This window comes from Lepidochelys kempii, chromosome 11 (assembly GCF_965140285.1).
Source record: "Lepidochelys kempii isolate rLepKem1 chromosome 11, rLepKem1.hap1, whole genome shotgun sequence".
Lineage (NCBI taxonomy): Eukaryota > Metazoa > Chordata > Testudines > Cheloniidae > Lepidochelys > Lepidochelys kempii.
Genome location: NC_136390.1, coordinates 67,360,029 through 67,384,289, shown reverse-complemented (window position 1 = coordinate 67,384,289; position 24,261 = coordinate 67,360,029). Strand labels below are relative to the sequence as shown.

At 40.5% G+C, this 24,261-nt stretch overlaps 1 protein-coding gene across 3 annotated transcripts in view; it reads right to left on the bottom strand.

Annotated features, from left to right (window-relative positions):
• Positions 1 to 24,261, bottom strand: part of SPAG16 (sperm associated antigen 16) — a 722,869-nt gene that overhangs the window by 504,181 nt on the left and 194,427 nt on the right. The window lies entirely within an intron of this gene.

Sequence of the window (24,261 nt, the reverse complement as noted above, 5' to 3'; positions counted from 1 at the left end):
AATTCTACAGCACAGAGTGAGAGCATTGTCCTTAAGCTGTATATTTGTATCAAGGATTTTTATGGACATACCCAGATGCTTTAAATACTGATTTGCCATAACAGTGTGGGCAGGGGTGAAGCTGTGCTGGTACAATCCCAAATTCATCACGCTTGGCCATCCTGAGCTATAGATTATGTGATTGGTCTTGGAGAAAATTACTGTTTAGAGATTCTCCCACCTCCAGACACCAGTCTGAGAGTAAGTAACAGGAGGCAAAGTTTGCCACTCTCTGTGTATCTGAAGCTGCAGATGAAACTATTCACAACTTTTCCTGCAGGCAGTGTAAGATCTCGGCCTACAATAAGGAATCATGTTGTTGAATTAGATTAAATACTGCATATAGAGAGTTAGTTATTTTAAAAAAAACAATAGAAACAGTTTCCACTGTTGCAAATGTTTACTTCTGCTTATATTTACTTTAGGGCCAAGCTTTAGATCCCAAACAGCTATTCTTGCCATAGTTTTTGGCAGCGAAAGAGTCTTTCTAAACAATGCAATCTTAATTTTTGTACTGTTTTTTATAGAAGTCTCACTAACATTAACAAATCTGAAGAGCTAATGCTATACTCTGTTGCAGTATAGTAAATGAAATTAATTTGTAATATATAGGGCTAGATTGCGCCTATCAATCCCGGCTCCTCATAAGGTGGAGACAGCCATATGATAGTAAACATCCTTGAAGGAACTGTGGCTGACCACGCCGGAATTGTTTGGGTGTTTCAGGGAATGTGCAGTACAACAGCTCTGCCACCTTTTTGCAGGCGCTTCTTGTGCTGCCCTCTGCACCTAGTCAGCTCTGGTGACTAGTTTAGAAGTAATGCTCCATCTAACCTTTCATCCTCTTTTCCACAGGGAGGGGGTCACCACTAGAAGAAAAAGGCCAATGAAAGCTAAATCTGTGCGCTTGACTGTATTGTCTGTAAAAGGGGGCAACTCCTGCATATATAACTCCCTGTTTCAGTGTGTTATGCATGTATGCATCATCCTCTAGTAGCTGGTCCATAGAAGACAACAGCCTATTGTATTATCATTCCTATTTGCAATAAATTAGCACCTGGGAGCCCTAGTCATGGACTAGGACCACATTGTGCATGGTGCTGAACAAACACAGAACAAAAAGCCCTGACCCAAAGAATAGTTACTCCATTATCTCAAGTGGTAGAGGCCCGTTCTGAAAGTCCATGGTTCAAACCCTGCTGATGTCCCATGGGGGAGGATTGTTATAGTTGTGTATAATAAAACTTTTAAATTTGGGGTTTTTCCCTTTTTTCTTTAAAAAGAAATACAAAATTACATTAACACCACCGATCTTAAAAGAAGATGATTAAGGTTGCTAAGTCAAGCATTGCCAAGTTGGGAAATGACAGACCCATGCAACTTGTATTTATTCCTTAATGCTTATGCATTATCTATCATTATCCTAAGTACATGATCAAATACTATTTCTTCCACTGATACATATACAAATCACATTTCCTTCTGGTGGTATACTGTATTTAATGTACTGTATTTATTTTAAAGAGGCTATTTATCATTATGGCTCGCTATTTGTATTTGGGAGCAATATATAGTTCTTGTGACCTGCAAAACAAGAATCAGTTCATAATGGAGGGCAAAAAGCAAGTCCAGACTGAAAATTAATCCAGTGAGGTTGTGAGTAGACGTGTCCAGAATACAAGAATTCTGTTTTGTGGAAAGTTTTCAGGTTTCAAAATTTGTGTTTTCTTTCACACCGGAATGAAAACAAAACCGTTTGAATGTTTTTGCAAAAAAGTTTTGCCGAAATGTCAGTTTTTTACACTGAAACCTGAGTATTTTGAATCGGGAAGGCTTTTGGGAGGGTCCAGGGCTTTTTGGTCACAAAGAGAGGCACTCTGTAGATAGGTGGTTAGAGTACTGTCCTCAGATGTAGAAGAGCCATATTCAAGTCCCTGTTCTGCCTGATTCAAAAGCAGTGTGTCATCCCATAGACGGACATAATATGCCATGTTTTGTTATAGAAGTAGGCCTCAGGGAAGGAGGAAAGATACAGAGACTCTTCAGTATCATTACTGAGAGGAAGGCTAGGAAATGGCTCCCAAAGTTTATTTCCTTTAGTGAGATCACCTTGCTGTCAACAAAGGAAGTACTACACCTTCCATGTTCTCCCTTCTGTTTTGCAGCCCACCAGTCAGATGGGGGATCTTTATATTTCTGTTTTTCCCTAGAAACAAAACGAGTGGATGAGGAAGAAAGAGGAAAAATCCCCATGCTCCCAAGATGGAGGACACAAAGACCAACAAATGGAGGGGGCAGACTGAAGCCTACCAAGGGAATTCTGACACTCAACTCCTTTGCTTCCTTGTGTCTTGGTAGGCAGAGCTATACTCTGTTGCAGTATAGTAAATGAACCAACTGTTCCTGTCTGCCTCTCCCATAGGATGGGGCAGAGAGCCATATGCAATAAAAGTCCATTTTATTATAAGAGAAAAGAAATAGGGTATTTCCAATTATTAAAATGTAGCAGAGAAAACACATTAGCTTTCTTTCAAACCCTTTGTTAGATGTCCTAACAGTCAGCATTTGGGGAAAGCACTTTTTCAGACTGTAATTAAAATGATCATCTAGACTGAGGTAAATAATAAAATACCTAGCTCAATCTGAGCCCACTTCTTATAAATAACCCTGTACTTGTAATATACAGACAGGCTTGTGCCCACTTTTGTTGAGACCCCTTCATTCCCAAAATGTGTTATGAATGAATTAATATAATTTTCTTTCAATTGAAGGATTCCAATGAGTCCCAGAAGATCCCAGGATCTGTCAATTTCCTCTCATCCTTCTACAGCCTTCTTTTCTAATGGAAGACTCTGGATGTTTCTCCCACCACCAAAATCCATTAGTACTGTTTTCATTCCCTTACTAAACAGTTATTTAAAAAGTGACAAAATTTGCTTAGTCCCCACCAGCAGCAAACATGCTGCCTATAGGTTATCACTACAACTTGGTCCCTGCTCAGATTATCTCACTTTTTGAAGATAATAGTTATATTTTCCCCCAAATTCTGTACCACAAAGTGTCTGTAAAATGTATTTTAAGTTATCCAAGCAAAAGAGTGCACTCAAAAGTCTTTCTTTTTTACTCAAACTCAAAAAAAAAAAATGCTAATTCAAATGTTACAAAAATATTTGCTCCCAGACTCAGATCCTTCATGCCACATTTCAGCACAATGAATTTAACTGTGCAAACTATACGTTTCTGAAATGAGGTAATAAAAACCCCAACAAGGCTTAGCTATAGCGATCTGAGTGATGACACTAATATATTTTCATATTATACACATTGCAGAAAATGGAAATGTCAACTGGTTAGTTTACAAGGAATCTGAACATCCCCAACAGCTGTAACAGCTTGTCAATAGCAGGTGCATATGTACTTGATGTTAAAATGCATTGTCAAGAAACACAGGAGAAAGTACATGAAGGTCAAATAAAAATTAAAAGAACAATCAATAGTAGAGAATCATGTTACCTACATATATTTACATTTCAAATAAAAAGATATTAAGATAACATTTGTCAAAAAATAAACTAGCGCAATGCCGCTTTTTGCTTTGATCTAATACCACAGTCACTGTGCTGTGAAATTTGAAGTCAGAATGAGATTAATAATCTACAAGGCTAAAGCTTCTTTCTAAAATAAAAAGGCAACTTTATTATCTATTACACACAGAAAAACTACCTTCAAAAAACAATATTAAGGTTGCCAAGTCCAGGAATCAAAATTAGTAAATGACAGAAATGATGTTGCCTGTGCAATATCAGCTTGGCCCCCTTGTGTGCCAGCATTATGATAAAGTAATTACATGATCAGTATTTATCCTGGAGGACCCCGCCTCATTCAGGGCCCAAGATGGACTGTGCTCACAAAGTGAGCAGCTTTTCAATGTTTTGTTTTATCCTTATGGTTCAGTGTGGCTCCAGGCCTTATTCATTGCACACTACACTGCTCTGAAGAGAGGATTATTAACCTCCTCATGGGTTTTTCTATGGCATTCATCACTATAGTATCTGAGCGCTTCACAGACATTAAATTAATCTATCTTTAGGAACACCGCTCCAACCCCAATGAGAAGAGGGGGGGGAAGTACTACCCCCATCTTACAGTGGGGAGCAGAAGCACAGTGAGTTTACAGTTAGAAGGATCCATTTATTTTGGGTGCCTAATCTGAGATGTCTAGGACCCGAGTTCTCAGAGTACCTACATTATATAGCAGATTGAGGGAAATTATTATTCCCCTCTACTCGACACTGGTGAGGCCACACCTGGAGTATTGAGTCTAGTTTTGGTCCCCCCGCTACAGAAGGGATGTGGACAAATTGGAGCGAGTCCAGCAGAGGGCAACATAATGATTAGGGGGCTGGGGCACATGACTTATGAGGAGAGGCTGGGGGAACTGGGGTTATTTAGTCTACAGAAGAGAAGAGTGAGGGGAGATTTGACAGCAGCCTTCAACTACCTGAAGGGGGGTTACAAAGGGGATGGAGCTCAGCTTTCTCAGTGGTGGCAGATGATTACAAGAAGCAATGGTTTCAAGTTGCAGTGGGGGAGGTCTAGGTTGTATATTAGGGTGCTGAAGCACTGGAATGGGTTAACTAGGGAGGTGGTGGAATCTCCATCCTTAAAGGTTTTTAAGGCCCGCCTTGACAAAGCCCTGGCTGGGATGATTTAGTGGGTGTTGGTCCTGCTTTGAGCAGGGGATTGGACTAGATGACCTCCTGAGGTCTCTTCCAACCCTGATCTTCTATGATTTTATATAGTTAACCACAAGTCTGATTGACATCAGCTGCAGCTGTGAGAGCTCTGGTCTTCGACAAATTGTACCCCAGAGCCTCAGTTCAGGTGCCCAGAAAATGAGGAACACACAATTAGTGACCGCCTGTGACAAATTTGGTTTAAGTGACTTGCCCAGCGTCACATAGCGACTCTGTTGCAGAGGCAGGGATGGAATCCAGTTCTCCAGGACAACACTCAACTGCCTTACCCATAAGATACTCTTTTCTCTTCTGTAGAATCTCTGCCAAGTTTCAAGTCCCACCAACAAAGCATGTAGGCACTAGAATGTTTCAAAGTGAAGATCTCAAGGTTTTTTTTTTAACACGGGCAAAACAATGCACTAACCTGTTATGGCTGAAATTCCCTCTCCCACAAAAAAAATATCAGCCCGTGGCAAACACCCAGTCTGGAAAATTTCCGCCCAAATGATTAAAGCTGGGCAAAGTTATAAGCAACTGAAAACTGGGTTTTACCCTGGGAAGTGTCTGGCAACCTTAATAATATGTGGTGCTACCAGCCCCACTTATAATTAAAGTTTAAAATCGCACACTCTATTTATTGTTATATTTAAATTTAAAGAGATGGAGTGTAAATGTTCAATGGAATGGCAGTGGGTCAATAAGGCCTACAACACTCAAATTACTAATTCAAGACATGGCACATTGGTGGGGTCAGAATTTAACGGGTAGCGCTAAATTTCCAGATTTTCCAGTTTTGCTTGTGTTTGTTGCATTTGGCCTAAAGACCAGATGTGAAGAAGCAACCTGTAATTTTGTATGTGAGTTTAACAATAATGCTTGATCTGTCCTGTCTCTCCTAAAGCCATAATATCCAACCCTACTGATTTAAGCACTGGTTTGTTGTTTTGTACCATAATTGCTTACAGTGCCAATTTGAAAGACCTACTGCCTTTTCCTCTTATTGCCTCAGTTACTATTAATTTGACGGCTCCACAGCAGGGAAGTAACACTGAAGGCAGCAGCATCTCATGCCAATCCCTGACAGGGAGCCTAGTCTCTGACAGTGTTGATTCAGCACTGCTTGGGAACAGAAGAGCAGAGTGGAAGCAGTAGGAGTGGCAGAACCGGTGGCTGTATTCACTCAAAAACCAAACCGTTCTTTAAAGATGACATTCAGGAGGCCCACATAAAACAGACTCCAAGGAGAGACTGCTGAATTGGAATTAATTTGCAAACTGGATACAATTAACTTAGGCTTGAACAAAGACTGGGAGTGGATGGGTCATTACACAAAGTAAAACTATTTCCCCATGTTTATCACCCCTTCCCCGCTGTTCCTCAGTCATTCTTGTCAACTGCTGGAAATGGCCCACCTTGATTATCACTACAAAAGGTCGTCTTCCCCCACCTCTCCTCTCCTGCTGGTAATAGCTCACCTTACCTGATCATTCTCCTTACAGTGTGTATGGTAACACCCATTGTTTCATGTTCTCTGTGTATATAAAACTCCCCACTGTATTTTCCACTGAATGCATCCGATGAAGTGAGCTGTAGCTCACGAAAGCTATTGCTCAAATAAATTTGTTAGTCTCTAAGGTGCCACAAGTCCTCCTTTTCTTTTTACTTAAAAGCTGAGTAATTGGGATTTATCAGAGCTTCCTGTAGAGGACTTGGAGGGAAAAGGAAACTCACTGCTAGACCTGAGGGCAGGCTGCATGACTGCAGAGCACCAACCCATGCCCCAGCCTCCAACCCACAGTTATCATTTGTGGGGATTATCAGTCAGTGGCCACCCTTGATGCTTCACCTGTCCATTTGGTGCTGGCAGAAAGCACAGCTTGCCAGTATGCAGGCATTGCAAAGATACCACTGCATGACTTCCACACCTCTGCTAGGCAGCCACTAGGCTTCCACAGTGCAGGCAATGTGGGTGTGTTTCATCCAAAATTCAGAAGTATGGAGCAAATAAAAGGGGATGCTGGTAGTGGAAAGAAGATCAGAAGAGAAAGAGTAAAGGAAATGAACTGTGAAACAAAATATTAGCTATTTTGCTTGGTCAAAAATGAATAGTGAATGGCAACATCCCATAGGCTGAATCAAGGTAATTGCAATAATAGACAGAAATTTCCAATACATCAGTGGGGCTGTTGCAGATCTTTAGTACTTTGAAAATACATCTGGAAGATGAAGAGATTAGCACTTCAAGAAAACAAAGGGCCAAATGCTCCTGCTTCTCACTTTCTAGGGATATTAATGCCCTCTAATTGTGGGAAAGGAGAGAAGATGTGGACAAACACCCTTCACAATCCCTCAACCCCACCCAAAAAAGTTCCTGAGACAGTTGAAGGCCCACTGTACAAACAATGCACGGCTGGGGTCTCCACAAACCCATGAGCAAACCCTGTAGGTAGAATACTCCTCTAGCAAGCTGACATATTACATACCTCAATCCACTTCAGATATTAACATTCCTTTTTTCATCTTTAGTGTCTAATCTTCAGCCTCCACATCTCATGCAATTCGTGTGCGCATGAGAGTGTGAGAGAGATACAATGGGCATATGGCCACTCAAAAAGCTGTAAAGTCAGGCAAAGTGTACCCTGTAAAGAATGCACAGGGAGCTGGTGCTCAATATAGTTATCCAACAGATGCCTCATGGTTCCTTTCATGCTACATGATTAAGAGACTAAGGCCCTTGTATGGTGCCACTAACCTTTCCCACTGTGAGGATACTATATCAGGTTGTGCGAATGGTGGACTTTTGAATGGACCATTTCCTGGTCTATGGGTTTGTGAAAGAACATTTGGGCCAAAGGACTTATGACCAGATATTTTCATAGTAACTTTTTAAGTCTCGCTGGTGTAACTATTAAACAACCGTGCTTCATCTGGGACTTTTAGTCTTAATCAAGACCTTATGTTATGTGAATTTTCTATTAGGTCTTTTTCACAGAAAACAGAAGTTAAATATCACAAAAGGGACATGGTATGACAGCACTGTTATAGAGTATGAGGGAAAGACAGAGAATTGAACTGGCAGTGAAATCAAATTACTTTTCCCAAAAGAAAGAGTTCCCTCCAAGTCATAATTAAAACCATTGATGCAGCAGAGATTAGCAATGTTACCAACTCTCAAGATTTGGTTTTGTGGTACCCAATTTTTGCTGTCCACAGTACACCATTACTCATGAAAACAATTACTTCACACTGCTACTGGGCTCATTTTCTGGTTTGAAATAGAACTGATTGAATAGTGTTGGTAGCAGGAAAGAATCACTTCTGTAGCAAAGAAACAGATTTTTTCTTGACTTGGGTTAAAATTTGATAAGTGTGTTTCTTTCCGAGAATATGGTCTTGAATTTGAGAAAGCAGCACAAAAATTCTGTGTGTTTGTGTATGGTGGGGTTTAGTAGATCTAACCTAAAGAAGAAGAAGAAAAAAATTTCCAAAGACTTTCCCAACTGCAAGGGTCATAAAGAAGGAAAGCCAATAGGGTACAAAAGGACACAAATATTTAAAGACTAGATTATTCCTTTTAGGCACAGTCCCAAGATGCAAAATCCTTCCCTGAGATCTCATGGTCCTAGCTTTAGTAGTGTCTGCCCCCACTGCACAAGACTCAGGTATAATTTGGCCCAAACATATGATACCTAAAAAGTAGACTAAAATACACAGGGTATGCATAGATGATGAAACCCCTCTAGTAATATTGATTCCTCTGCAGTCACAAGGCTTTCTAAATGCACAGCATGATGTTACAGTATCCTGTAGTCCGAGTGGGTTATGCACAACAGCAACAATATACTTGGTATATTTGCTGACATTTTTTTTCTTAAATCATCCCAAGGAAATTGAAGAAATGAAACAGCAAACTGGCATTGCAAAATGTTCATCTTCACTACTCCAAATTAGCACTATTCAGATGACATTCATTTTAAAGATTTAGCTTTTAAAATAAAAAAAATAACAATCAAAAGGTACTGTGTTAAGTATTCAATAATTTAGGGATATATTCCTATCTAATAAGAAACCAGAATATGGCCTTATTATTTTACAAAAATTGGTTAATGTTGAAATTCTAAATTCAAACTGTGCTTCAACTTGTATGTACTGAGTGCAACATTCTATATATTAAAAAATTAATTCATGCCCAAACAAAAGCAAAAGCTTCCTACATTGTTCTGTTGGATCTGAAAAATTCTGCAGTCACTGTAATTGCATAAATAAACATAAGTAAAGGAAATTTATAAGAAACATCTTTGTCAAGTATGACTATAGTCTGGTGATTTCAGAGATCCTGAGTGACTCCATCTTGTATCCCTGACATCCATTTTGAATAAGCAAAAGCCACTCCACCATTAGATGGAAGCTGCAGGTCACATAGTGCAAAATATAGAATTGGTGGGAAAAGGTGGTAAACAACGATTCAGCCGATCATAACACTGTGAAGTAAATAACAATCGCAAGTCTAAAAATGGAATTGACAGCAGAAGAAAGTAAACTAGTAGAATGATGTCACGTGTCTAAATATAGAATTGAAAAACAGTTTAAAGGTCCGTGGCTTTTATGGTGCTGTGTGATGGTGATGCAATGGTGATAAACTCCAGCCAGAGAAACAGATTCATCCTACTGCAGCAAGTATGCCTTGCCAGACCACCCAGCAGGGAGTGAGATTTTATTTGCTGTAAGTATAGCATAGGATTATATATTTAGGTCCTGTCATAAATATAAAGGGAAGGGTAAACACCTTTAAATCCCTCCTGGCCAGAGGAAAAACCATTTCATCTGTAAAGGATTAAGAAGCTAGGATAACCTCACTGGCACCTGACCAAAATGACCAATGAGGAGACAAGATACTTTCAAAAGTTAGAGGGAGGGAGAAACAAACAGTCTGTCTGTGTGATGCTTTTGCTGGAGACCCAACAGGAATGGCGTCTTAGAATTTAGTAAGTAATCTAGCTAGATATGCGTTAGATTCTGTTTTCTTTAAATGGCTGAGAAAATAAGCTGTGCTGAATAGAATGGATATTCCTGTCTTTGTGTCTTTTTGTAACTTAAGGTTTTGCCTAGAGGGATTCTCTATGTTTTGAATCTAATTACCCTGTAAGGTATTTACCATCCTTATTTTACAGAGGTGATTCTTTTTTACTGTTTCTTCTATTAAAATCCTTCTTTTCAGAAACTGAATGCTTTTTCATTGTTCTTAAGATCCAAGGGTTTGGGTCTGTGGTCACCTATGCAAATTGGTGAGGATTTTTACCAAACCTTCCCCAGGAAGTGGGGTGCAAGGGTTGGGAGGATTTTGGGGGGAAAGATGTTTCCAAACAACGCTTTCTCAAAAATAAAAGCCGGTCAGACGTTTGGTGGTGGCAGTGGAAGTCCAAGGGCAAAAGGTAAAATAGTTTGTACCTTGGGGAAGTTTTAACCTAAGGTGGTAAAAGTAAGCTTAGGAGGTTTTCATGCAGGTCCCCACATCTGTACCCTAGAGTTCAGAGTGGGGAAGGAACCTTGACAGGTCCTATTGTAGTTTTCAATACATTGTTAAAACCACCTGGTCTCTCTCAAACTTGACTGAATTGCTCTGGGGGAAGGGCAGTTCATAACACTTTGAAACCTGATCTTAGTTGTACACCTCTACAGGGTTCAAATTCTCATTTGTTTGGCATTCTTCCTAGTAAGTATCAATACAGAGCAGTCAACATTTTATACTCCAGTGAAGCTGGCATCTGGCAGTCTCTTTTTCTGCATCCTACCCAGTCCCATCCAACTTGACATATTTATTAATGAAGATTAATTCTGTTACTTCAACATATTTGAAAACTATTCAGTGTGTAAGAATAAAATATTGTCATTGTGTTTGCTACTCTGCCCTTTTGCAAAATGATATTTGATTAAGATAATTTGCATAATTCTGAATTAAGAATATCCTTCTGTTCAGAGATAATATAGTGACAGTTGTCACAGTTGTACTGAGACGAGGATCTGTGTTTTTTAGTTATTCTACTTTTTTTGCTTAGTCCAGACACTGCTTTTGAAAGCAGATAAATTATTAGACAAGAGAAATGCTAATAAAAATAAAAATAAAATTTGGAATGAGTGCAATTGGCATTCACTATCTGTATAAAACTTTATATGTGGATTAGTTACACTAATTTCATGCATATTTCTTGCCTACTGTACCTAAATAAGATATTAATTCTATCCAGGCATACTGGCAATATTAAACTTAGATAGAGAATCCCTGTTCCTCAGGCGTACCAGAGGTCTGCTCAGTAGAGAGGAAGAAAGGGAAGGTAAAGGTATCTTTTTAAGCTACCTTTGCACACCCCTGATCCTAAGCGCTAGCCAGTTTGTTGTGTAAATGAGAGTAGCCTCGGGACTGCTTTCCAGAGTGCAGCATACTATATCTATCCTGCATCTCGCCTTAACATGCACCCAACATATCCCTACTAGGGTTGGGAGAAGGAGTTGATTAGAGCCAGCTACACCACTTGTATGCCAGCTGAGGACTCCTGCTGGCTGATTAGGGCAGCCTTTGCTACTCTTTCGTGACACTAAATCAACATCAAAGGGACAAAATGGAGGCCAGGACTTGAACGTAAATGAAGAATTTGGACCATTTTTGGCGAGAAGGAACCAAATTCTGCTTTAACTTAAAATAAAGTAAATCCAAAGCAATCCATTGACTTCAGTGGAGTCACTCTAGGTTTACATCACTTTAGCAGAGAGCAGAATTTGACCTACAGTCATTAATATGAAGAAATATATGCTTAGCTATCATGTCTTCTTCCTCAGCTCTTTCCTGTGTATGGGTGTCCCTTCCCAACAAAATATTTTCCCTCTGGTTCATGCAGTAGCACTCTCTGGGCTTCTAACAGTGCTTGATAGGGAGCCCCCATCCCAACCTTGGATTCGCTCCCTCTCTTGTTGAGGAATTTAGTTTGAGGTCCTTCAGGGTATCGTGTAAGGGCCACCTTTTTGTTTTCTTCAAAGCTGAAAAATAATATGGTGTGAAACACTGGGAATGATTTATCTGGAGAATGCCCTTTCTTCCTTTGCCTTTAAAATAGGCTAATAGGTATTGGTTCATTTTTAGATTGTTTACATGGGCCACAAGATGTACAGAGAAACACTATAGAAATCTAAATATAAATCAGATTAATTTATGCAGGATAGATCTGCAACTTTAAGCAGAAGTAAAAGAGCAAAGATTCCTCCTGCTTTCCATGAATACAACTATATTAGCCAGCGCACTGTAGCTATCAATAAAGTGATTGCTACTTATGAGATTACAATACACATTTTTCACACTGGTATCATGTGACTTAATCAGTTTGCTATAATCAGAATGGAAGAATAAAGAAATGATGGGAATAGTTTACAGTCATTTTGTAATCTGGCAGGGAATGGCAAACCAATGTATCTTGTGAAGATTGACACCTGATGATCATTTACTTCCAGCCAATTACTAATTAATGAAGCACGAAAGCACATTGATGAAATACACAAGGGTGATTACAGAGCACATTTCAGTATCATATTACTGAATAATTAATGCTAGGAAAACTTGAAGTGCAATTTCAGCATAGGGAAATAAGGATAGCCAGAACCTTTCAATAACAAAATGCCTGCTTGCTGCATAATAATGAATGATTGTTTCTGGTTAGCAATTTAGGGCTTTATCCTGCATTCCTAGTCCACCAATAACTCACACAGAAGCCTCTTTGAGAATTTTGCCTCAGCAAAGGATACATGATTAGGATATTGAGGATGAATTTCTAGATTATATAATATTACAAAGGGGTGAAATTAAAAATCTTCTAGAGTTAGCGGTATTTATTTCCAAGCTTTGTCATGGCTGTATTTTGCACCAAATTGATAGCCCAAGAAGAAGAAAACTTTCTATTTTTTTCTAAATCTCTCACTGAAGATTAATACAGATGTCTGGTTTTCAGCTATTTATAACTTTATTGGGTTGCTATGAAGATATTTATCTTTATAACAGGAAATAAGCAGTGGCTCCCATTAGCTCATCCAACAATTGTCCTCTACAACTACTTTTTTGCCTCCTGTTAATCAAAGTGCTGACAGTCCCCCCCACCCCAAAGTTTCTTAAGTAAACCTAAAAAGTGCAGAAAGTGTCAAGTTTGATGTATCTAAAAAGCAAGGCTGCATTTCTTCTTAAGCTAATTGACAGTAAACAGACTTGCCTGTCTATCTGTCTTTGTCTAACTTTTTCCAGCTGGATAAACCCAATTGCTATTAAACTTGACAAAAGACAATGGTATTATTAATGAAAGCAGCTACATGATGTTAGACTTTTCATTACAGTCTCCTAGTGAGCTTCAATTAATTGCAGGGCTGTTGTGCCTAAGAAGGCTGCAGATGGGAAGAAGGGTTATGAGAGACAGCACTGATGGATTGTTTTACCGCTCACTTTCAGTAGGGTATCTTATCCATCATTTTTCTGCCTTGAAACTTTAACTAAATTATGTTTCTGAAGAGTTATCTGTAAATTACCCATATATTTTCCACTCTTCTGAATAACATATACGCTAGCATACACATTTACATATGTGGATCATTTAGACATACCTTGTTGCAATGAATGGTCACATCCTGGCTTTGGTAATGTGGTGTTTAATTAACAAACCTAATTTTAAACACAAACAATCTGAATGGGGCTAACAAACAATGATGCATGCATGTATTACAGGTTTGCTGAGCACAACAGCACATTCATACAGTCACTGTTCTGCTTTAGAGGGGGAATGGAAATTATTTTCTGGGTCATCTAGCCTATCCTTGTGAACAAGCACATGAGTTACTCTATCCTACTAACATTAAATCTAATTTTCTCTTAATTAAAATAAAACAATGATACTTCAATGACTTTTCTTAGCACATTACTTCATTGCCCAATTAACTTCATTTGTAGGCTTTCTAGTTCCTAAAACTTCACTTGAGTTTTCCTTTCTCTCTATTCAGGATTTCACTCCTTACCTTGTTGCCTTAGACCCCACCAAATATTTCTCCTTTTTTTCATTACTTCAAGATTTTTGCATCATTATTACTATTGATTGAGTTCTCTCAATGTTCATAATCCTGAACAAATATCAAAGAATCCCCAGGGGCTTACAGTCTAACTCGATTGCTTGATGTCCCTCTATATGTCTTTTTATGTCTCTTTTAACTAGGACTTATCCAGTTGCTTCAGTCTCTCCTACAGAACACTTATTTGTGTAGCCCTTTATTAGACTTTTGATTTTATCTGTGTCCTTTCCATTTCCAGGCGCTTGAAATAGAATTCTCAAAATTGACTCTGCTCTTGTCATCCTATGGTTCACCTGTTTATTTAACTTGGATTCCCCACTACTCCTCCCTTTCTTTTCTCTTCTTCACCTTCATTCTTCCTACCCCCTGTTATTGTGGGTAGGTGTGAAGAATGTGAGAGTTATCTGTGTTACTTTTATTCAAGTTATTATATAACTCTGTGGGCTTGGTGGTTATTGTATTGCTAGCTATGGGATAACTAAAAGTTAAATCAGTCTTAGTTAACATTGCAGGAACCAAAAATCAATGGCCATAGACAGCCCCAGTGGCTGGTACTAAAACAATGAAGATGATAATTCCTTTGAAACTTATGTGGAATTAGGATCTGCCTGGTCCCACAGGAAGGGAGGAGGAGAGATTCCAGCTTGAAGGGCTTTTAGGCAGGAGCTCTGAAATAAAGATCTTCAAAGCAGCTAAAAAGCTGACCCTCTGAACATGCAGGAGATACAGAAGATCTTCAGAAAAGCACATTCTACTTCAGGAACACTACAGAACAGGAAGGTACGAAGGTTAATTCAGGCCTACCTACTTGCATGAAGTAAATGCTGAGTTTAGATAACACAATATGCTTTTGTTGTTTTAACCCTTTTCTCTCTGCTTATCATATTCTATGGATGAATAAATAATACATTGTTGTGACAAGCTGCTCTCTATCACCACATTTTCAACTGATCACAGCTTCTAGGGAGAAATTAATAGCAGGGACCAAAGGGTAATATTTTTGGTAAACAGGGGTGGTGATCCACTCTAAAAGTGGAGTGAATTGTGGGATTACACTACAAGAGAAATGCAAATTCTGACAAGATAAATAAAGTATCAAGAGCCTACCTCCTGCTGCATAATGTTTAACCTTTGAAGGTGAAAGTTGCTCTATCCCCAATGAACCAAAATTGTTTTGCTAGATTGTGGATAGAGAGACAGTCTGATAGTCTGGTGCCAAACCACCAAGGCCCTTGAAGATTAGTACAGGGAGCTGGAAATAGGATAAGATAGTGGAGAGTGCAGAGAACTTGTGTAATGTTCCTGCAGCAGCTATACCCACTCAAGAGATGAAATTTTTAAATGACAAAGCCTGACAGTCCTAACAAAAGTGTCAGCTTTGGATTGTTCAGTCTAGATGTGACCAATACATGGATTATGATTCCTAAATCTACAACAGACATCATTAACTAAGCTCCTTGATCGTTTTTGTTGCACTTCTCTGAACATTCCCAATTTGTCAATACTTTTCTGGTAATGAATTGCCCAAAAATGAACTTAATATTCCAGGTGCAGTCTAACAAAATACATATATAAGGTGTATAGTGGGCCTCCTTCCAACCGTCCTCTGTCCCTTCTCTCTTCCAGCTAGGCTGTGTGCTTCTGATGGTCTGAGTCTCGGTAGCAAAACTTGCAGTCCCCTAGTGCAGAGGAGGCCATTCTGGCCAGCCTTTAAACAGGAAAAGCAAAATGTGAGAAGCCCCCTGGTTCTCCTCCTCTCAGCCCCGACCCCGAGTCAAACAAAAGCTGGCCACAATTGAGCCATTAATCAGGACTCACTCATTCCACTCCCTTTCCTGATGTTCCTCTAGATGCAGCACCTTATGTCTCTGACTGACAAAAGATGCTCTTTCTGGCAGGAGGGTTTTTCCACTACTTCCTTTATCCTTCTGTGTCCAACACTTCTCAATTTTTGCCTCTTCCCCTGTTTTCTGTAAGGCTTCAATCTCTGACAGGGACTCAATTCCTCTCCCCTTTCATGGAAAATATCTCCCTAGAATACAGATTCTATTCCCCAAACAGCACAGGAAGCTCTACAAAATCAGGGACTTTCCATGCAAAAAGAGCTTCATGAATTATTAATAAACACTTTTCTTTCCCACAAGCAGCCCGAGTACTAAAATGCACTTAAATACCTTGAGATGAACCAGTGAAAGAATTGTGTTCCCATATTTCCAGATCCTGCAGCTACAAAGATGAGTGAAACCTCTTGGAACCCATGCCCTCCCATTCTCAGGATTGGTTGACCTGCTGCAAGGCCTGTTAACACCACAGTCTAGGACTACCTTACCCTTTGCAACTCTGTAATATAGGGACCAGATTTGCCAATAACAACTTCTTTGCTAATAAGAGGAATTTGTGCTTTTTCCTGGATTCTATTTTTGCCAGGGTTGAAACATAGCGGTATAAATAATGGATTTTCTTCTGAAAATACTCAGTGAATATTTAATAAAACCCTTTTCCCTCCCATCTGCAAAAGGACCAATTCATAGAGTCATCAATCCCTGGGTACAGGGACTTTGAAGTGATAATTGAGAGTATCATCTGACAAGGTGCCAGAAAAACAAAAGGAAAATATGTAGCATCTTCACAGATGGGTCAAGCCCCTCTGAACATGCTTCAATTTGGAAAATTAGCTTTAGAAATGGCGATATTAGACTTGTTCTGCAATTGATTCATCAAGCCCCGTTCCACGTGGAGATCCCTGAATCACCTTGCCAGCGTATCACACGTCTTCCTTTGAATATGTAATTTTCCCAAACAATCTCTATGCATACTTCACAACTAGCACTTTTCATACTTGATTTTTCATTTCAGAAACTCTTAGAAAGAACCATAGAAACAATAAATAAATGATCTTATGGCTTCTGCATTAATCATCAAGTAAGTTTTCCAGGAGCTACTTATTGCTACATGGAGTATACATTGTGTTATATCAATACATGCACAGAAGAAAACCTGTTACCATTCATGCCTTGGCATCAGGTAGGTAGGTCCCTCACAGAGAAAACAGCAGGCCCCTCTCCTGAGAATGTAGACATGACATGGGAAAATACGAACGGGACATGTAAAAATAAGGTGCAAGGTTTATAAAATCTTGCAAAGACTCAGTATAACACAGCACCGTCTAATAATGAGAGGAAGGATGGTCTTCTAACAAAGGCACTGGACTGGGACTCAGGAGATCTCAGTTCTATTTTATAGTGTGTGTCACAGAATTCCCATGTGAATTTGAGCAAGTCACTTAAATCTCTGTGCCTCAGTTTCCCTCTGTAAAATCGAGACAATATATGTTCCTACCTTACAGGGGTGTACTATGAATACATTCAGTTATGTTAGTGAGATGCCACACAGATGGGAACTACAGAAATACCCAGACAGAATGAAGAGTAAACGAGGCTAGCAGGGTTGATTTTGAGGCAGCTACTATTCATCAGAGTCTATAATCTTTATAAAATGATACCCATTTGCCCCGTACTTCATACCTTTTCCCGTCTTTCTTTCAGACATGGGAATTTCTCTATTACAGTGGTGTCCCACTTGTCCTTTGAACCGGTGTAAAGTGGATATGTAAGCACTATGCTGGCCAGCTGGGGTGCATTAATGAACTACGACTTGGAGGATTTTAACATGATAATCTATTTTTTCTTATTGGGTTCATTATTTACTCCTAGCACAGGGATGGACATATGTAAGTTAATGAAATCCACAGGAGTTTTTGCACGGGTTGGGACATCAGGCCTCAAAAATCTGTAAAATGGAATGATGACATCACACGTGCACACCCCTCCTCTTGGAGGCACTGCTTAGACAGTATTTGTCAGATTAGTTTGTTATAACTGTGCTATGAAGTTCCCATTTGTTAACATGGAGCCTGATCCTGTATTCGTTGAGCATCCAGAACTCCTACTAAAGTTAATTACAGTTTTGCACTGAGCTTCATGTACCATATAAACAGTTCTTTGTAGTATGGCATACACGTCAGAAAACCCTGCCTTTATTACTCCAGCACTTTTTATTTCTAATTTTGTTATTGGTCTTAACATGAATTCTTTGAAGTTAGACCAATTTAAAATATGGAAAAAGCTAAATTACATCAACTAGTATCAGAGGAACAGCCGTGTTAGTCTGTATTCGCAAAAAGAAAAGGAGTACTTGTGGCACCTTAGAGACTAACCAATTTATTTGAGCATGAGCTTTCGTGAGCTACAGCTCACTTCATCAGATGTTTACCGTGGAAACTGCAGCAGACTTTATATACACACAGAAATCATGAAACAATACCTCCTCCCACCCCACTGTCCTGCTGGTAATAGCTTATCTAAAGTGATCAACAGGTGGGCCATTTCCAGCACAAATCCAGGTTTTCTCACCCTCCACCCCCCCACACAAATTTACTCTCCTGCTGGTGCTAGCCCATCCAAAGTGACAACTCTTTACATAATCAAGTCGGGCTATTTCCTGCATAGATCAAGGTTTTCTCACATCCCCCCCACCCCCATACACACACAAACTCACTCTCCTGCTGGTAATAGCTCATCTAAACTGACCATTCTCCAGGTTTAAATCCAAGTTAAACCAGAACATCTGGGGGGGGGGGGGGGGGGTAGGAAAAAACAAGAGGAAACAGGCTACCTTGCATAATGACTTAGCCACTCCAAGTCTCTATTTAAGCCTAAATTAATAGTATCCAATTTGCAAATGAATTCCAATTCAGCAGTTTCTCGCTGGAGTCTGGATTTGAAGTTTTTTTGTTTTAAGATAGCGACCTTCATGTCTGTGATTGCGTGACCAGAGAGATTGAAGTGTTCTCCGACTGGTTTATGAATGTTATAATTCTTGACATCTGATTTGTGTCCATTTATTCTTTTACGTAGAGACTGTCCAGTTTGACCAATGTACATGGCAGAGGGGCATTGCTGGCACATGATGGCATAGATCACATTGGTGGATGTGCAGGTGAACGAGCCTCTGATAGTGTGGCTGATGTTATTAGGCCCTGTGATGGTGTCCCCTGAATAGATATGTGGGCACAATTGGCAACGGGCTTTGTTGCAAGGATAAGTTCCTGGGTTAGTGGTTCTGTTGTGTGGTATGTGGTTGTTGGTGAGTATTTGCTTCAGGTTGCGGGGCTGGCTGTAGGCAAGGACTGGCCTGTCTCCCAAGACTTGTGAGAGTGTTGGGTCATCCTTTAGGATAGGTTGTAGATCCTTAATAATGCGTTGGAGGGGTTTTAGTTGGGGGCTGAAGGTGACGGCTAGTGGCGTTCTGTTATTTTCTTTGTTAGGCCTGTCCTGTAGTAGGTAACTTCTGGGAACTCTTCTGGCTCTATCAATCTGTTTCTTTACTTCTGCAGGTGGGTATTGTAGTTGTAAGAAAGCTTGACAGAGATCTTGTAGGTGTTTGTCTCTGTCTGAGGGGTTGGAGCAAATGCGGTTGTATCGCAGAGCTTGGCTGTAGACGATGGATCGTGTGGTGTGGTCAGGGTGAAAGCTGGAGGCATGCAGGTAGGAATAGCGGTCAGTAGGTTTACGGTATAGGGTGGTGTTTATGTGGCCATTGTTTATTAGCACTGTAGTGTCCAGGAAGTGGATCTCTTGTGTGGACTGGACCAGGCTGAGGTTGGTGGTGGGATGGAAATTGTTGAAATCATGGTGGAATTCCTCAAGGGCTTCTTTTCCATGGGTCCAGATGATGAAGATGTCATCAATATAGCGCAAGTAGAGTAGGGGCTTTAGGGGACGAGAGCTGAGGAAGCGTTGTTCTAAATCAGCCATAAAAATGTTGGCATACTGTGGGGCCATGCGGGTACCCATAGCAGTGCCGCTGATCTGAAGGTATACATTGTCCCCAAATGTGAAATAGTTATGGGTAAGGACAAAGTCACAAAGTTCAGCCACCAGGTTAGCCGTGACATTATCGGGGATAGTGTTCTTGACGGCTTCTAGTCCATCTTTGTGTGGAATGTTGGTGTAGAGGGCTTCTACATCCATAGTAGCCAGGATGGTGTTATCAGGAAGATCACCGATGGATTGAAGTTTCCTCAGGAAGTCAGTGGTGTCTCGAAGGTAGCTGGGAGTGCTGGTAGCGTAGGGCCTGAGGAGGGAGTCTACATAGCCAGACAATCCTGCTGTCAGGGTGCCAATGCCTGAGATGATGGGGCGCCCAGGATTTCCAGGTTTATGGATCTTGGGTAGTAGATAGAATATCCCAGGTCGGGGTTCCAGGGGTGTGTCTGTGCGGATTTGATCTTGTGCTTTTTCAGGAAGTTTCTTGAGCAAATGCTGTAGTTGCTTTTGGTAACTCTCAGTGGGATCATAGGGTAATGGCTTGTAGAAACTTTGTAGAAACAATTTGCAAATTGGATACTATTAATTTAGGCTTAAATAGAGACTGGGAGTGGCTAAGTCATTATGCAAGGTAGCCTGTTTCCTCTTGTTTTTTCCTACCCCCCCCCCGATGTTCTGGTTTAACTTGGATTTAAACCTGGAGAATGGTCAGTTTAGATGAGCTATTACCAGCAGGAGAGTGAGTTTGTGTGTGTATGGGGGTGGGGGGGATGTGAGAAAACCTTGATCTATGCAGGAAATAGCCCGACTTGATTATGTAAAGAGTTGTCACTTTGGATGGGCTAGCACCAGCAGGAGAGTAAATTTGTGTGGGGGGGTGGAGGGTGAGAAAACCTGGATTTGTGCTGGAAATGGCCCACCTGTTGATCACTTTAGATAAGCTATTACCAGCAGGACAGTGGGGTGGGAGGAGGTATTGTTTCATGATTTCTGTGTGTATATAAAGTCTGCTGCAGTTTCCACGGTAAACATCTGATGAAGTGAGCTGTAGCTCACGAAAGCTCATGCTCAAATAAATTGGTTAGTCTCTAAGGTGCCACAAGTACTCCTTTTCTTTTTATCAACTAGTATATACTTTTTAAACTATGCTATTATGTTAAATAGTCTTTTTCATCAAGTAGTAGAACAAATGTGGGGTTCAATGTGCACAATTAAGTTTGTGAATCACTTGTGGAAATAGAGGACTGATGCAGAATACGCTTAGTAGGGAGTCGGCTATAGTATAATTAAGAACTATGGTAAAATTTCCTACATACGCGTATATTATTACACACATTTAAAGTGCACTCATCACCATAGTATCTGGGGGCTCTTTACACAAGTCAAGTCTCAAGTACACCAATCATTTCCTCAAACTCAGGATCATACCCATCATGGGTGAAACACTGACCATATTGAAGTCTTGCCATTGACTTCTATGGGTCCAGGGTTTCTCCCCAAGACTGTACTCCACAGCACCAAACTAACTTCTTCAATGACATCGGGGATGGGAAAACATCATAGGAGGTCTACAAGACAGAACTGCAATTAATGGGACGCCTGAACTGGAAGCTGAATCTTATAATATGCTATAAAGCTGCCCAGGCTCAGACTCTAAGGTAAGTCCAGCAGGAGCAAATTTCAAAAGCAAAAGTCTTATCACTAAGAACCACTTCTCCGCGCTCCTGAAATCTTCACCTGTGGGACAGCCAGCCAAAATGTTCTTGACAAAGCCATTGCTGATGTGGCAGGGACAGGGCGAGCGGTGACCCCTGAGATAAGTAGGACCTAGACAGCTATGGGGTCTCTGTACATAACCATACCTTCACTTTCAGCCAGAAATGACTTGGCAGTCAGTGTATGGAGCAGAAGTATAACATGATCTCTTGGGTCAGCCCTATTCCGAAGACATTTACATGCATTTTGTACTAGCTCAAGCTTCATAATAACTATTTTAAATGCAAAACTTAACAAACCCTTAACTGTGAAGCTGCAACTGGAGAGATCATAATAAATTGACCTCTTAGTGGCCTTTAAGGGCAGCCTTAAGGTAGAATGTATCAGAACAGTCCTGAGGTAAGAGTTATGGGTGATGGTGGCAAGGTCTACATCTGAAAGGAAAGGATGCGATTTCTTGACCAACTTAAAGGTGGCCAAAAGCATTTCTGGTCAGATATGGATCTTGCCATTATTATTCATTCATTCGCTATTTCTAAGGCACCTATTGTGGAGTCCAAGCACTAAGTAACATTTACAGGCAGCAATGAGGGTGCCTCAAGGGGCAATATTCTCACTGCTCCGCAGGGTGAGGTGTTTTTATTAGTGTTTCCTTTTAAGTTTTTTTTATTTGTTTATTTTCTTCTCCTCATCGGTAATTCTTCAGTCTCTCCACATTTTCACACAACTTTCTCACTGTAGGCTGGTACGGAAAACAAATGCTGTTGCTTCATGAGGCCCTATGCAAAAGGTTGCAGGAGTCTGGCATTTAGGTCTGAAAATGATGAGGCATGGGCTTGTTCAGATCTCTCCTGGGAAGGTGTTCCACAGTTGAGGTTCCATTCCAATAGATCCTGTCTGCCAGACAGGTTTCAAAACCTGTCTGATTTTCTGCCAGCTTGCCCACCCAGGTCCTTAGCAGACTCCCTCCCAGGCTCCTGGCTCTTTGACAGCCTGGGTGCCCAGGGTCCTTGATTCTGGGACAGCCTACCAAGCAGGCTGCCTCAGAGCTGGAGGTCCCAGGGTTTCCAAGCTCCCCAGCTCTGGGGTGATCTGCCAGTCAGGCTGTTCCAGAGCTGGGACTCCCTGGACTTCCAATTCCTGGCTTCTCAGCGGCCTGGAGGCCCTGTGAGCCTCAGACTCCCTAGCTTCCAGGGCTCCAGGCAACAGGGAACTTCAGAAACTTGTAGAAAAGATGACAATGAGCTGTCATTTTGACTTTTTCTAAACAAAATTTGGAATTCCTGTTCCCCCTTTCAGAATGAAAACATTTTTGACATTTTGGAATTTCTCAGAATAGGAATCCTAGTTTCTGGTCAGTTCCATCTAGCACTTTAATATCTGGGCACCAGAAATATTAAATGCAGCCACATCCAGTCATAAGGACTGTGCTAACTGAGCCTTACCTGTATTGCACTGTTAAGGCACGTGAGGGAGTTTCTGCATACAGTCATGGTGACTGTTATGGGGAGGATGTTGCAAAGAGAGGAGTTTTACATTTCATTTTGAACATGGTGAGGTCTAAGGACATCTTGATTTCTGGAGGAAGGGAAAACTACAACTGTGGGCCTCAAGCCCCTGTGAACTCTGCTGTGGGCACTGTCACCTTCAGAGTGCATAATAAAGCTCGCTGTCATGGAGGGCAATGGAGATTCTGTCCCTGAGACAATAAAGGCCCAGCCTATTGCTGGTTTTGAAAATTAGAACCAGAACCATGAAGTGGATCTGGTACTTGGCTCGGGAGCCAGTGTAGAGAGTGAAGCGCTGATATTATCTGCTCCCATTGACCCATGCTGCTCAATAAATATGATGATGTAGTTTGGACTAGCTGGGGCTTCAGCATGTCCCCTCCCTTCAACCTCCAGCAGCATACATTGCATGGGACCCAGGTCCATTTGTAGGTCAACTGCTGGATTTCACAGGAGAAGGTATTTAGTACAAGAGTGCAGCTGGCAAACAGGTGCACACTGAGCCTTCCTGAACCAAGTGCTGGGCATTACAATCTCTCTCTCTCTCTCTCTCTAAAGGATAATCAGTCTAATGTATATCTTCAGCTAATTCACAGAAGGTGTGGTTTTCTATCCCATCACACTGACTGAAATTTTGGGTGCAAGAATCCATTTTTATTTAAACCCACTTATATTTAGTTTGGAAACAAGGGTGACATCATCCTGGCTTAGGCAAAGGGCTGACTGATATCAATACATGTATTTACTGTATCAACTGGACTAAATGGCACATTATGAAAATTTCTTTCTTTCTCACACAGGTAGAAGTATTTGACTAGATATACATTTTGTTCTGTTTTTCATCATATTTGCTGGATTTTCTTGAAATAGTCAATCTAGCTAATGAGATAGAACATTATGGGTATCTCAAAATAAAGTATTTCATTCTTGTGATCAAGAACTACAGACTCTCATTAAGACACACTTTTACTAATTGTCACGCTGGATAATTCACACTCAAATAAATAAATAAATACAAAAAATATATATAAACCCTCCTTGTCTTCTCAACAAAGCTGTAATAAACAGGATGGCCTAGTAAGAGGTCATATTACATGTCTAAAGCATCTCCAGGTTTTCAGAATAATACATTATGAACTACTATAAATAATGTAAACTAAAATATCTATCTAAATAAAGGCTAGAGTATGAATAAGGTGCAATTCATTGTTATGCTGTTCCTGGAGCATCTCAGGAGAATGTCAGAATCTCCTTTCTGGTTCCCCCTTTGTTTCAAAGCAGGAGTGCTGGAAGCTCCTTAAAAGTGTGGTGGGGGGACCAATGCGCAAACCATGACCC